Here is an 11,489-nt window from a genome sequence, read left to right on the forward strand (position 1 = left end):
CTTGATCATGATGAATATCCTTTTAATGTGTTATTGAATTGGGTTTTCTAGTATTTTGTTGAGGATTTTTGCATCTGTTTACCAAGGATATTGGCCTGTAGTTTTCTTTTCTTGTGATTTTCTTATCTGGCTTTGGAATCAGAGTAATGCTAGCCTCATAAAAAGAGTTTGGAAGTATTTCCTCCTCTGATTTATTGCAAAAGTGTATGGAGTATTGGTATTAGATATTCTTTAAATGTTTGGTAGAATTCACCAGTGAAGCCATCAGGTCCTGTGCTTTTCTTTGATAGAAGATATTTTCAATCTCCTTGCTCACTATTAGCCTGTTCAAATTTTCTCTTTCTTCATGAATCCGTCTTAGTAGGTCATATGTGTCTAGGAATTTATCCATTTCTTCTAGATTATCCAGTTTGTTGAAATATAATTGTTCATAGTAGTCTCTCACGATCCTTTGTATTTCTGAGCTGTCAGTTGTAATGTCTTCTTCTTTCATTTCTGATTTTATTTATTTGAGTCTTCTCTTTTATTCCTTAGTCTAGCTAAAGGCTTATCAATTTTGTTTATCTTTTAAAAAGCTAACTTTTTTCATTAATCTTTGGTATTGTTTTTCTAGTCTCTATTTTATAATTTACTTCTGCTCTGATCTTTATTATTTATTTCCTTCTGTTAATATTGGGTATAGTTTGTTCTTTTTTTCTTTCCCTGAGTTCCTTGAGTGATGTTCAGTTGTATGTGTTTGTGATCATTTTTGTTTTTTGATGTAGATGCTATTGCTATAAACTTTCCTCTTAAAACTGCTTTTGCTGCATCTCATAAGCTGTGGTATATTGTGTTCCCAATTTTTTGTCTCAATAAATTTTTAAACTTTGCTTTTTAATTTCTTCATTTATCTATTGAATGTTCAAAAGCATATTGTTTAATTTCCTTATATCTGTGAATTTTCTAAAATTCCTCCTGTTACTGATTTCCAATTATATGCCATTGTAGTTGGAAAAGGTACTTTATATGATTTCCATTTTGTTAAATTTTCTAAGACTTGTATTCTGGCCTAACATATGATCTATCCTGGAGAGTGTTCACTGAATGCTTGGGAAGAATATGTATTCTGTTCTCTTGGGGGAAGACGCTCTGTAGATGTCTTTTAGGTCTATTTTATTGGTAAGTGACATTCAAATCCAATATTTTTTATTAATTTTATGTCTCAATGATTTTTTCATTATTAAAATGGTATATTGAAGTTCCTTATAATACAACTTATAAATTAAAAATAGATAGTAAGTCAATAGATTCACAAAGCAAATTGTTATTCTTATCCACATTTCCAAAACAAAGACACAAAAGCACCAAAAGAAAAAGTGATTGTGTTGAAAATGGGGAACACTTTGAGGATATAGGACAAATTTAAATTCTCAGAGTTTATATTGGTCTTGTTATTGTTATTGTTATTGCTGTTTTATTGCACTGAATTATATAAATGAGAAAATTAAACAATCCTTATGACAAATCTCTTTTGGAGTTTATTGAACATACTACTGCCTCTCAGCTACAGAGACCACATGTTTTTTATGCCAAGAACAACTACACATCATGTATAAAACTAAGGTCAAGTGTGCAGCAGATTTCAAGCAAATAATTATTCCCCAAAAGATAATTTTGCAGAGTTTTTTGAAGGAAATTGGTCTCAATTTGTTGTTTCTTTTCAACAAAAATGTTAAGCTACACATGTTTTTTAGTTCATTTTAAATTTATCTGAATAAAGCAATCCCTCCAACATATTTGCAACGCTTTGCAACATCAGATGTTGCTTCCAGCTGCAAAAAAGAAAAAAAAAATTATCCTTTATGCTCCCTTATGCTCTAAACAATTTAGAATGTTTGCATCTGTAGAAACAGTAGCTGCATGTGGAGTCCAGTACCCGAGAGGTGGTTGTTTCTATACACTATTAGACTATATCAAAGACAGCATTGTCAAGTACTTAATGATTGGCTTTTCATGTGGGGCCCAACATTCCAACAGAGCCTTTATTATTCATACCAATCTGGCTTTAGTTCATCTTCTAAAGACACTCTATATTAAATTTTCTTCATTATCATTACAGAACTAGATAAATAAGTGGCGCATCTGTTCATGAAGTGGTTTATTATGTTTGGATGAGGTTTGAGATGAATAGAAAAAATAACTATAGAGGAGACAAATGCACCAAGGTTTATGCCCACTGTGGAATTCAAGACTAGTTATGTTATCTCTGAAAATCCTTTGGTCTCTCCCTTCCACTGAATGGGGAATTATTAACGAATGATTTGGTACCATTTATCATGAAGAAGAATGCAAAGCAGATAGAAATCAAACCAAAACAAATGCACAGAAACCTGGCACGTGATAAGGGCCTAATGACGACCTCACATTGTTCCATTCAATTTCAAGCCCATCTCTCCAAAAGAAAACTTGAAGAACTGTAAATATTTTACCAACAATCCCATATCAGATATTTCTCACGCAAAACAAGGCTGTATAAATAAATCTGTTGATTAGGAATGTATCAACACATTACAGCTGTGCCATTCACATGGGGCTTACAACCAATCTTTTCTGTTACTATTAGGCTTACACCATTCATTTCAGAACTAGCGTAAGGCCTAGGCAGTCTGAAGAATCTATGCCAGCCCTGATCAGGTCTGCATTCAGGTATTTGTCTGCAACATACCTTGACTGTACTCCCAGTTTGCCATAGCTCAGTCATAAAATGTGCTACAAGTGGTTCATTTCTACTAATACCAAAATAATAGTGAAAACAGAAATAACATAATAATAATTACTCAAACTTTAATATAAAAATGAATCACCTGATAATCTTGTTAAAACGCAGATTCTGATTCACTAAGTCTGGGGTGGGGACTAAGATTGTATTTCTAACAAGCTCCCAATCTTGCTGATGTTTCTGGCATGTAGAAAATACCAGCATGGAAATCGACCTATGGTGTTTAATAATGCTAGCCACGTGTGACTTCTGAGCACTCAAACTGCAGCTACCCAAATGGAGATGTGCCCTAAGTATAAAATATATAACAGACATCAAATGCTTACTTCTCCCCCAAATACAATAAGTCATTAATATTTTGTATTGATTAAATGTGTAAAAGATTTTCATCTATGATGTTTAAATAAAATATATTATTTAAATTAATTTTACCTGTTTATATTTACTTTTTAAAATGTGGCAACTAGAAATTTTAAAATTATATATATGGCTTGCACATTTCCACAATGCTGAGATGAACAATTTGTGAGATTTTTTTTGTTTCTTTAACGTATATGTGTTAAACATTTTATACATCACCACACCTTATAAAATATCTCTTTGACATGCTGCCTGGAGGTGGAATAACTCTATTCTTGCCACCAATCAAGTAGATGAACCTATTAAAATGCTTTCAACAGCAATGAAATCAAACAGCATTAAGCTATAAGGAAAACTATTTGTTCAGGTAACAGTAAAATAAGACTGGCATACTTAATTTGGGACTCTGACTCTATTTCTTTTTAATTCTCGTAGTTAGATCCAATGCTCAGGCAAAGTGGCACATCGGCAACTGAAAAAAAAAAAAATCCGGAGAAAAAAGAGATAATATTTTCCTTGAGTCTCTGTTTTAAAAGCAAGGAAACTTTTCCAGAAACCATTAATAAACTTTATTTCCACCTCATTGTTTCAAACTGAGTCAGATCCTCAAACTTGAGCCAGTCCTTGTGAACTGAAAATTGACATGTTCTTATTACCTTAGACAGAGTTGCTTGTATCAATCACTGATAAAATAAATGGAATTAACAAAGTTCACTAGAACTAATCATGACACATCCCCAGAAAAGTGAAGTTGATCTTCCAAAATGCAAGGCTATCACCTGATGGGAAATAAATAGGGTGGAGGAGGATAGACTCAAGACCACAACAGTAGGTGAGAACCCTCTCCTGTTATATAGGATTATTATTTTGGGAAAAGTACACTTGATAATGGTAATTTTTTTCCAAATCAACAGGTCTTTTATTGCATCATTTAAATATCACAGTTAGTTCTTTGGAATCATGTGGCATCTTGTTTATGTAACCAGACAACTGTTACATCTTACTCAGCTTGCTGAACTGTCCCTTTTCCAGAGACATAGATGCCATCTAAAATTTTTCTGATACTCTTGTTTTTAGCTGTTGTGGCTTGCTGAATCAAAGCAGTTGAATTTGAAACAAGTTCAATGTCATTTCCTTCCAGGATTAAGTCATCTTTCTGGGCTTGAGATACTGAACAAGCAACACCTAGCCTCATCTGAACCCTGTGGAAATATATATATATATTTGAGATGGAGTTTTACTCTTGCTGCCCAGGCTGGAGTGTAATGGCGTGATCTCGGCTCACTGCAACCTCAGCCTCCTGGGTTCAAGTGATTCTCCTGCCTCAGCCATTCGAGTAGCTGGGATTACAGACGCCCATCAGCATGCCTGGCTAATTTTCTTGTAGTTTTAGTAGAGACGGGGTTTCACCATGTTGGCCAGGCTGGTCTTGAATTCCTGACCTCAGGCGATCCTCCCGCCTCGGCCTCCCAAAGTGCTGGGATTACAGGCGTGAGCCACCTCACCCAGCCTTATGCAAGAAATGTCTGATTTCAAATAGAGACCTATTCTCAGGGATAATGACATTGATGGGGATGTGAGCATACACAGACCTCATATTGTAATGGAAGTCCAGTGTAACACCTTTGATCATGTTCTGTATGTTACTACGAATAGCGCAAACGGTAGCCACTTTCTTTCTATTTCCCCCCTTTTGTCAACTTTGAGCCTCTTCTTTTCCTTTCCAAGGAGACTAAGTTCTACACTGATGTGACTGAAGTCTCTCTGCAGGTTTCCTCTGGGGCCCTTCACAAAAACTATGCATCCTTTCAGAGTGATGTCTACATTTTCTGAAATATCAACAGTCTGCCGAGAATGGTCTTCATTCTCACAGTAGATGCAAACACTGGTAAAAATTTTTATATAATAAATACATATATACATATATTTAAATTAGAACCCAGAATCCTATCACTTCATAATATGATATTGCTGACTCTCTCCAGACAGCTCTTCAGGCATGCACATATGCATAAATTGTGTAAACTGTATATACTTAACTGTAACCTTTTTTCCTATGCAATCTGCTGTAGAAATCTTTTCATTTAGATTTATATGACCATTTTTACCAACTAAAATACCCCATTGTAAGCAAATGCTTTAGTTTAGAACTTTCCAGTGAGCATGCCATGAATGGACTTCAGGTACATCTCAAGCTGTTAATCCACTCGGTCTTCAGTGTAGCCAGGTGAAGCCAGGGGCTTCCCAGCATATAGCTTTATTAGAGCAAGATTCTGATGGCCTTGCTCAATGATAAAATTTGTAAAGCATAGCCACTAATTTCCACCAGTTTTTGATGTTTCTGTTATTTTGAATTTTTCATTGTTAGAAGCAAATTACTATAAATATTATTAATCATATATTTTTTCCCAGTTGTTGGTTCTGGCAATAAAATTTTAGACACTTGTGTTTTCAGCAGGTTTTTTAAGGCTGCAAGAAATAGACATGCATAACACTCTTTAAGTATTATAACTTTATTGTTGAGACATATGAAGATGTAGAAAGATAGTGGTTACATTCCCATCAGCTGTTTATCAAGACCCTCATCAAGTTCATTTGATATCACTTGGAATAACAATTAGAAATAAGGTGATCTGCTCACTAGACTTGCTAATATTTGGACATCCTAAAGTGGAGTAATGTCAAACCAGTGCAGAGGAGGTTGGCTTCCCTAATATTCAGCTAACCTATGGATGGTTTGAGCCAGTACTTTTTCCATGGGTACCAGAGGTGTTTCCATTCAAATTTCCCAGGGGCGTGTGTGTGTGTGTGTGTGTGTTTACTTCCAAGGACATAAAAGAGAGGCAGAGAAGTGGGCAGGCAGTAGGCAGACAAAAAACACAGGCAGAAAAACAACATTTTCTGATGAAATTGGCTGAGCTTAAAATATTTTTAAAAGGTTAGAAACCTAAAACAACACTTTTCCAAAAATTCATATTATTAGTTCCATTTTACAAAGAAGGTGGAGGAGGCTCAAAGACTAACAAAAGCAGAAAGTGTTCAGAGTGATCTTTGACTCAAAATTCTACACTCTCTATTTGAAGCCAGCTTTATTATCCAGAAAGGAACTGGTAGTGATGCAGGACAAGCAAGACCCAAAATTGAGGCTTAGCCAGGGAGGGTTTTTGGCTCTGCCCAGGGGTTCTTGGCTTTGCCCAGTGAAGAATTCAAGGGTGAACTTTTATTGAAGCAGCAGTGTACAGCAGCCAGCAGAGGTACTGCTCCTTGCAGAGCAGGACTACCCCATAGGCAATGTGCCCTGAGTGGCAGCTCAAAGGCATGTCTGCATGCATATTTATATCTACTTTAAATTATATGCAGAAATTCCTAGGAAAAAAGTATCAACTTCAAGTTGTTTGGTCGTTATTATGGAAAAAGGCAGCAACTTCCAGATGTTGCCATGGCAATGGTAAATTAACGTGGCACACTGGTGGGGTTTGTCTTATGGAAAGCTGTTTCCCCCGCTGGACCTGTTTTAGCTCATTCTCTGTTTGGCCTGGTGTCTGAGCCCCGCCTCCAGAGTCAAGTAGCATGGGCTGCCCAGTTGCCATTTTCTAAATTCATGGAAAAAGTTCGTGTTGATTTGGGTGAAACTTGACCTTGATAGAAAAGAACAATTTGGCAAGTTCGTATTCAGTGAACTGCATGATGAAGGTGCCAGATCCACATTAGCATAGCACAATCACAAATGACCGTACAGTAGTCCTCCGTGAAAAATGGCTACATTAATGGTTGCTTACTGATCAGTCTAAGTTCTAGGATAAGATTTGCTAGGGACATCCCTGAGAGGCCTTGAGTTGCTCAGCACTAGTGCTATACAGTATGGATTTTATGTGGTGTTCATCATCGTCTTATACATTCAAATTATATAAAGGTTGCCAATAAGCAAACATAGAATCAGCTGGGTAAACTATATCTTGATATTAAATTCTGTAGAAATTGATAAGTAAGCTCTAAAGTTACAATGATTTATCAGAATGATTAAGGCCATAATTTTTATACCATTGATTTGAACCACACAGACACTGCTGCTGAAAGGAGCCAATCATGTATACCTTACCTGAAAAACAAAATTTTAAAACTTTGTAATAATGTTAAATATATTCATGTAAAAAATGGATCTGACATGGGCAAAACATGCAGAATACATATATGCACCAATAGTCATTTTATTACGAATACTTTGTTGGCTCCTTGTTTTCTGAATAAACAAAGTGGGCAAGGAGACTCTTTCTCCATAATTACACTTTTGAGATCACTTTATTCACCATATATTGCTTCAGATGCTATTATGTGCCAGGAAGACAAAAGAATGCAACACCGAGCAAGATGGATATCCCCCTACCTTCGAAGAGCCTGAAGTCTAGAAAGAGACAAACAATTACAATTGTTTATCTGACAATTACTAGACAGTGTAATAGGAACTCTGCTTGGAGAAGAGCAAGGCATGGTTGCTCCTAACCTACATTTTGGAGGAGCGACTTCTTATCTGATCTGACAAAACAGTTAGGTAAAGAATGGTAAGAATAAGAGAATATCCTGTGAAAAGGCCAGAAGTTCAGAGAAAAATATTCATTCAGGGAACTGCAAATATTCAGGCATGTCTAGAACATAAAGTCTAAGTGGGGAATGGTGTAAAAACCTCAAGAGGTTGAAGAAATAAGCTACAAGCACATCACAAACTCCAAAGCAATTAAATGATTTGGACATTATTCTGAGGGCAATTGAGAGCTAGTTTGCCAGATAAAATGTAGAAGGCCCAGCTAAATGTGAATTTCAAATAAACAACAAATAACTTTTTTTAGTATAAATATGTCTTAATTATTACTAAAAACATACTATTAAAAAATCATTGTTTATTTGAAATCCAAATAACTGGGTATTCTGTGTTTGTATTTACTTAATCTGACAACCTTCATAGGAAGCCACTAAAGGAGTTTAAGCAGAAGAGTTAAATGATATAATTTGAGCTTTAGAGAGATACCACTGGTTGTGATATAGAAAACAAATTCATTCATTTGTTCACCTATGATATCAATTTTTGAGCAGCCACCTTTTATTCTAGGCAAAGATTTAAGTAAGATACAAATCTGTAATTCCAAAAAAAACTTAGGGCAGTGTCTTTTGAGTAGCATCCTTCCTATTTTTGCCATATTTTCCCTTCCTGTATTGATACTTATGCTGTGGTGTGTAGACTGGTTAACTGTATAGCACATTGACTATGGAGCCAGAGAATCCAGATTCCGTCTCTGACTTCCTCTACTCATGAACTGTGCAAGATACTTAACCTCTTATGTCTCAGTCTCTTTATCTGGGAAGAAAGTAAATAATGTTTTCTGCAAATTGTAGGGATCAAATGAGTTAATGTATGTAAAGCCCTAGAACAGTGTCTGTCACAGAATAAACCTTATTAAAGCATCCATTCTTACTCTAAGTATTAACTTACATTTTCTTCAAGTAAAATTTTTTTAACCTAAATAAATTTACCTAAAAGCAAAATGTTGTATCATGATTACAAGTGGAAAATTAATTATTTCATTTGCCATGAACAGAAGTTCATAACATAAGTTCAACTTAAAAAAATACAATAATAACAACAAACAATCATGCTGGATTTATTATTTTACAAAATAACAATGAAACATATTTTTTAAATCTCACTGTTGCATTTTACAGAAGAGGAAATTGAGGCTCAGAAGAGAAGAGATTTTCCTCGGTCATAGTGACTTAAGCACGCAGCAGGGGAATGTATCTGTGGTCATTAATTCCTAATTCAGGGCTTTCTCCAATGTATCTATGGCTGTTCTATCAGAAAGCTTTAGCGTACGTACTTGCAGAGCTGTATAGCTTTGGACCTTTAATTTTTCTAAAAGTCCTGTAGTCGAGTATTACTGCCTGCACTACCATTTCTGAACCTTTCTTTATTGTTGCCTGTCATTCTTTTCACTGAGCTTTCTAAAGTTCCATCTCACTCAGCCCTTAAGAGGGGAGTAAAATTCTCACCTCACTGGAGTGGGAGCAGAGCTCTCTAGCTGCTGTTCCTGTGGGCGAGATGGACCTTCCCATTGAAGAAAGTTCAGAAGAAGCTTCTAGATACACACATACACACACGCATGCACACACACTTTTCTGCACCTATCAATACCTCTCTTTTAACATTAGATCCCTCCTCTTTTCGCTTCCATTGGCTCCTTTCTTTTTCACTCCCTCTTCTATTCTATTTTAGTTTTTCCTTGTTCTGAGCTCCCGGAGGCAGGCAAAGTAGGAAGTAAAATACATCAGCAGGCTTAATGCAAAGATAGACAAGTGTTGCAATTGCCAAAATCAAAATATTCACTCATGTACCACCTAAAATTACTCTGGTTGACATACATCGGAAAACTCTGCTGAAAAGAATCCTGTCCCCAGAATTCTAGGCAAACAAGGAGTGAAGAGCTGAAACCCCAGTCAGTCGTCTGACACCGAGAAAGCAGCACCTCTCCAAGTAGACATGGTGATAACCAAGGACAAACTTTTTATTTTTCTATGGCAGGCCTTTTTACATGTAGTGATGATTTATAAGCTTTCAAAATAAACGATGCCCTAATAATGCAAGTACACACAACTAGCACCATTCAGTGTCCTGTATTTATGTGCTAGATTTTACAAGTCAAGGCAGTCCTCATAAGGATTTTGATAAAGAAATGTAATTCATACCTGGATGGCTGCAACAAGCATTTAAAATACAAAATCCATTTAGAACCGATTAGCTTTAGAATATTAGTTATGTAATGTGCCACAATGGCAGATATTAGACAGAACGTTTTTCTCTTCCCTTTGAAACAGTTTATCAATCACACTTGCTCCTGACAAGCCCTTAGGAGGAAAGCATTTATCAGAATGTAGTATAAAACTCAAAAAATAAAAGCTGAAACTAGTGTTTATAAGGAGAATACAGGACGATTGCAAAGACTTGAGAAAAGACTGTTTAGTCCCAAAGTCACTTCAGGCAAGAGGCGAAGTCAAGCTTGCAGAGATGTATTGGTAGTGCTCTGGAGTAGAGGAAGAAATCTGTTAGGGGATTCTTAAAATGTAATGTGCAGAGTTGAGAGAGTTGTACAATACAGTGAGTAATATTAGCTTTCAACAAGCAATGTGAAATGTATAGATAATATGGTGCTATTCGAATTTGCAAATGTCACAGAATTCATAATACTCAGTGGAGTTGAACAAGCAATAAAAGCCTTGTATGAGGAATGATAATACTTATAACTTGCACAATGTTGTGCTATTCTTCTTGAAGATGGGAACTGAAGAGTATCTTGTAATTAGAGCAGCGATCTAGAAGTTCTCAACTCCAGTTTTCTTTTGAGAAGTCCCTTAATTTCTTTCAGGCCTCTATTCCACTTTTGGAAAAATAGCTTCCAGGTGTATCCTCCAGAGGCCTAAAAGTAAAGGTTCTCAATGCTTGCAGCAAATTAGAATTACATGGGAAATTATAAAAAAGAATTAGTAAATAGCACCCAAAATTAACTAAGACTTGTGGATACTAGGACCCAAACATTTTTTGTTGTTGTTGAATTTAAATATCTCAAATGATTCTAATGTCCAATTAGGGTTAAGAGCCATTGGCTGAGAATAGTAGTTCTCAAAATATGCTGAATATTGGGAAGTTTTAAAAATCCAAATGCTCATGTCACACAATATCCATTAAATCAGAATTTCTGGGGATAGACCCCAATGCCAGTAATTTATAAATCTTCCCAAATGATTCCCAAGTGTAGCCAACTTAGTGGGCCATTGGTCTATATTATTTTATCTCAAACTTTAATGTGTATATGGATGGTTTGGGGGATCTTATTAAAATGTAGATTCTTATTCAGTACATGGGGCCTGATAACTCTTAATTTCACAGCAAACTCTTAGTTGATGCAGCTGTTGCTGGTCCATGCACTGCATTTGATGTAACAAAGAAGTCTCGAAGAATTAAATGCAAACTCCTGACATAAGAATTCAAAGCCCTCCATATTCATCAGGAACTTTATGTACAGTGCTTTGGGCTAAGACCCAAAAGTCCTTAAATGGCACATTCTCCTCCTCACAAGATCCATAAATGTTTTATTTCAGTACTATTTCCCAACCCTCCTGTTAGAAAATACAAAAAAAAAAAAAAAAGGGGGAAATGGAAAATGAATGCCGCAACAGCTATTTGAAAAGAGCATTTGGTGTCATGTCATGCTGGATCCTTTTTACCTTCAGTAGGGATGGATGGCACCAGGTTCAAGAGGCCAAAGAGGAGATCTGGAGCCAGTGAATGAAACAGAGTTTTATTTGTGGGTACTTACTTGCCAGG

At 35.9% G+C, this 11,489-nt stretch overlaps 1 pseudogene; it reads right to left on the reverse strand.

The window, feature by feature from the left end:
• Positions 1–4,118: 4,118 nt before the first annotated feature.
• On the reverse strand, positions 4,119–6,438 carry LOC129485730 (large ribosomal subunit protein uL6-like; annotated as a pseudogene).
• Positions 6,439–11,489: the final 5,051 nt, after the last annotated feature.

The sequence above is a fragment of the Symphalangus syndactylus genome, chromosome 7, assembly GCF_028878055.3.
Source record: "Symphalangus syndactylus isolate Jambi chromosome 7, NHGRI_mSymSyn1-v2.1_pri, whole genome shotgun sequence".
NCBI lineage: Eukaryota > Metazoa > Chordata > Mammalia > Primates > Hylobatidae > Symphalangus > Symphalangus syndactylus.